Source organism: Suncus etruscus, chromosome 13 (genome assembly GCF_024139225.1).
Source record: "Suncus etruscus isolate mSunEtr1 chromosome 13, mSunEtr1.pri.cur, whole genome shotgun sequence".
Lineage (NCBI taxonomy): Eukaryota > Metazoa > Chordata > Mammalia > Eulipotyphla > Soricidae > Suncus > Suncus etruscus.
In genome coordinates this window covers 87,678,754-87,683,597 of record NC_064860.1, presented here as the reverse complement: position 1 = coordinate 87,683,597, position 4,844 = coordinate 87,678,754, and the positions used below count along the sequence as shown (strand labels likewise).

The 4,844-nt window shown below is 32.8% G+C and overlaps 1 non-coding gene across 1 annotated transcript; it reads right to left on the bottom strand.

The window, feature by feature from the left end:
• Positions 1–4,420: 4,420 nt before the first annotated feature.
• On the bottom strand, positions 4,421–4,527 carry LOC126026836 (U6 spliceosomal RNA). The gene has a single exon (XR_007502048.1). It is a non-coding gene; the product is annotated as a U6 spliceosomal RNA (small nuclear RNA).
• Positions 4,528–4,844: the final 317 nt, after the last annotated feature.

The window sequence follows — 4,844 nt, the reverse complement described above, 5'->3', positions numbered from 1 at the left end:
TGTGACCCAAAAACCAAAAACCAAAAAAAAAAAAAAAGAAAGAAAGAGAGAGAAAGAGAAAGAAAGAAAGAAAGAAAGAAAGAAAGAAAGAAAGAAAGAAAGAAAGAAAGAAAGAAAGAAAGAAAGAAAGAAAGAAAGAAAGAAAGAAAGAAAGAAAGAAAGAAACAAGAAAGAAGAAAGAAAGAAGAAAGAAAGAAAGAAAGAAAGAAAGAAAGAAAGAAAGAAAGAAAGAAAGAAAGAAAGAAAGAAAGAAAGAAAGAAAGAAAGAAAGAAAGAAAGAAAGAAAGAAAGAAAGAAAGAAAGAAAATACAGAAACCAATAAACTAGCCTTTCTTTTGCTTGCTTCATTTTAAAAAAATCTTAGCCTTTCCAAGACTTTACAGTTTATTTTGAGTAGGGAAATGGGCTTGGGTGGAGGACTGGATATAAACAAAACATTTTCTTCTAGAGAAAAGCACCAAAATATAACTCCTCTATTCACTTCTATTATTCTGCCAGTCTTTCTTTGTGCCTAATACACCTATCTTAAATTTTGTTTTGTCTGGTTTGTGCATGTTACTACATAGCAGATAATGTAAGCTTTCCAGCTTATTCTTTGGTATTCACTTCCTTCCTTCTTTCCTCCCTCCCACCTAAATACCTCATGGTATCCTCAAGAGGTCACAGTGGGTATTGGAGACCTAATCCTGGTTGGCAGCACTCAATGCAAATGGCTACCCATTGCACTATCTCTCTGGACTCAGTCTTTACTATTCCTGATATTTTGGATTGCTTATTAATTTCCTCAAGAAAAAAATAGCTGCTGGAATCTTGATTGGCATTAATTTATTCTACAGACATATTTGAAATAAGTAATATTGATTTTTAAGTGGTTTTCTTCATTTTACTAACAGTTTTTAGATATTTTTTACATATGTATTTTATATTAGTCAGCAATATTTTGGTTTCATTGTAAAAATAAAACCTATATCTTATAATTGGTTAATTCAAAGATGTTTGATACTATTTCAATCTAATTCAGTTTTAATAGTGACCACATATTTTGATTTGCTAAATTTTGGCATTCTTTTTGGTTTGGGCTGCAATCTGACTGTGCTCCATACTCGGGAATTTATTACTGGCTGAGTTCATGGGACTATTTGGGGTGCTACAACTGAACACAATTAACTGCAGACAGACAAGCATCCTATTTATATTATTTATCTGGCCCCTACTTCCAGCATTATGGTTTATTTCTCTATAATTTCATATTTTACATAGAATTTCGTGATCTGTGAACATTTATTTTTTAGTTTTTAGTATTTATTTCTGTTCTCTTCATCTCGTAGTCCTTCCTTCACTTGTCTGGCTAAGATGTTAAGTATAATTCAGATGAATGCGCGTAGATTTCCCTGCCTTAATCTAGATATTAAAAGAATAAGAATTTGTTACTAAATGTTATTTTTCTATACTTTTAGCACAAATCACATCACATTAGTAGTATTTTCTTCCATTTCATTTCGCTAATTTTTAAGTTAATGAGTCTTGATTTGTCAGAGTTTTGATACTCCTTTTGAGGTTATCACAATGTTTTTCTTCTATTTTGTTACAAGATAAATTACATTAAACAGGATTAAGATGCACTAACCTATTTACATAAATAGATTGTGTTTGATAATATTTAATTGTGGTTTCAGTATCAATGACTAAGGTTTATTGGTACTGAGTAACAGAGTTAAGGAGCTATGTTTCCATTGATTTCTTTCTCTGAGAAATATCTTGGTTGGGTAGACATTTCCAGGAAAGTATAAAAGTTACCATGAATATTCTTGTGGTAAACATTACTATCAGTCTTTACATAAGAAAATAATATTAATTACTGGAAAATAGTCTATCCATAAAGATATTAAACAAAGTTCCTTAATTAGAACTGACCATGATAAAAAACCCAGAACCTATGAATAAGGAAAGGTTCACAAAATAATGCCATGCATATTATAATTACTTCTGTATAAAACGGAGAAATGTCATATTCTAAATTTCCTTGTTTGTGAGGTCATCCCATTTAAAGAACATCTTTCTAAGTTGGCCAAATATTTTACTTAATAAACTATTTTTATTAATAACTTTTATTAATTTCATTTTATAAACTATTTTATTAATAATTTTTATTTAATAAACTATTTTTAATATTTTTCTTTATTTAAACATCTTGATTACATATATGATTGTGATTAGGTTTCAGTCATTAAAGAACACCTCCCTTCACCAGGGCAACATTCCCACCACTAATGTCCCAAATCTCCCTCCATCCCACCCCACCCCCACCTGTACTCCAGACAGGCTTTCCAGTTCCCTCATTCATTCACATGATTATGGTAGTTCTCAGTGTAGTTATTTCTATAACTGCACTCACCACTTTGTGGTGAGCTTCATGAAGTGAGCTGGAAGTTCCAGCCCTCTTCTCATTGTCTCTGAGGATTGTTGCAAAAATTACTTTTATTTTTCTTAAAACCCATAGATGAGTGAGACTATTCTGCATCTCTCTCTCCCTCTGACTTATTTCACTCAGCATGATAGATTCCATGTATATCCATGTATAGGAAAATTTCATAATTTCATCTCTCCTGATGGCTGCATAGTATTCCATCGTGTATATGTACCACAGTTTCTTTAGCCATTCGTCTGTTGAAGGGCATCTTGGTTGTTTCCAGAGCCTGGCTATTGTGAATAGTGCTGCAATACATATAGGTGTGAGGAAGGGGTTTTTGTATTGTATTCTTGTGTTCCTAGGGTATACCCCTAGGAGTGGAATAGCTGGGTCAGATGAGAGCTCAATTTCCAGATTTTGGAGGAATCTCCATATTGCTTTCCATAGAGGTTGGATTAGACGGCATTCCCACCACAGTGGATAAGTGTTCCTTTCTCTCCACATCTCTCCTCTAGCACTGATTGTTCTCTGTGATGTGTGCCAATCTCTGTGGTGTGAGATGGTATCTCATCGTTGTTTTGATTTGTATCTCCCTGATGATTAGTGATGAGGAGCAATTTTTCATGTGCCTTTTGGCCATTGCATTTCTTTTTTTATCAAAGTGCCTACTCATTTCTTTTCCCCATTTTTTGATGGGATTAGATGTTTTTTTTTCTTGTAAAGTTCTGTCAATGCCCTGTATATTTTGGATATTAGCCCCTTATCTGATGGGTATTGGGTGAATAGTTTCTCCCAATCAGTACATGGCTCTTGTATCCTGGGTAACTGTTTCTTTTGAAGTGCTGAAACTTCTCAGCTTAATGTATTCCCACCTGTTTATCTCTGCTTCCACTTGTTTGGAAAGTGCAGTTTTCTCCTTGAAGATTCCTTTAGTCTCAATGTCATAGAGTGTTTAATAAACTATTTTTTATTAGGAAGAAAACCATTGAAAGTTATACACTTGTTCAGGATTTCTCTGTCTTGTCTTTTGATTGCTAATATTTCTAAGATTATAATATTTTTTGTAATGAATGTTCCACTTGCAGGAGTCTGTTGTCAACTATTCAATTTCCTCAAAGTTCAACTTGGCAAAGTAAATAGAAAAAATATGTAGGCTGCTGATAATATTCCCCCCCTTCCTCCCAACCAATTATTTCTGACTTCCTATTTTTGCTAAGAAGAGATTTTCAGGGGGTTCTATTTGGATAGTCCCAATAGACAGATGTTATCCCATTAACCAACAACTTTAAAAATATATATATATATGTATATATGTATATATATGTACATATACACACACACACAAATTGCATGCTGGGGCTCTGATGTCTCTGGACTTGAATGTGTTCATGGTGAGACCTGATCCTCATGATGCCCAATTTTAAGAAGGGGGGAATATTTATGCTGTTTGGGGTTTACAGATAACTCAGACACCATTTCCAATAGGCAATGAAATATCTGGATATATTCCCTTTGTCAGTATACATTCAGTCTTATATTTGGTTAGATGTCAGTTTGGGGAAGAAACTGGTTATTGGCTTATTACATTACTTACATTTATTATTTAACTTGGCCCATTCATCCTAGGTACTCAACTACCTCTTCAATATAACTGTTCCATGTCTAAAAATTTCCTCACTAATAAAATTAAGCACAAAACAGATATTTCATTAGGGAAAAATCTCCCAGCTTTTGCTGTTGCCACCCTTTTTAGTGTATTACTATTTATTTTTTTCTCTTTGAAGATACTTTGTTCTAAAATTGAAAGCCATTTCAGGCTCAATTAATTAAAATTTGTCTTCTCAACTCAGAAATGATCTCTTCTGCTTAAGCTCCTTTTACTATAATGTCAACCTCCAAATTTAAACCTCAAGAAGGGCAACTGTAGAACTTGCTAGCTGTCCAAGTTTTGAAATGTTGTTCCAAGTTATTTTTTTCCTTTTCAAAATGTTGATAGCTAATCATTATTTTTTTAATATGGAATGCTTCACAACATTACATGTCATTCTTGTACAGGGGCCATGCTAATTTTCTCCGTGTCATTCCAATTACAGTATATGTGCTGCCAAAGCAAGCACTCCAATCATTTTTATTTTTTTCTCCAATCATTTTTAAATAAACTTGTAGTATGTATTTAGTGCCCCAAACTTACTGTTTTCATAGCATTCGTCAAAATTTAACAGGCTATATTTTCATTAAAATTTATTTAAATATATTTTCTAACTTGCACCATAAGTGAGTGTGATTTGTTAGTCTCTAGAAATAGGTTCCTTATGAGCATCTGGAAAATTTAATTATTTATATGATTTAGTTCTGAGTTATTTCATAGTTATTTTTGAGTTAGATCACCATTGAAATTTGCTGAGAATAGATTTGTGATCATACAGCTTTGGAA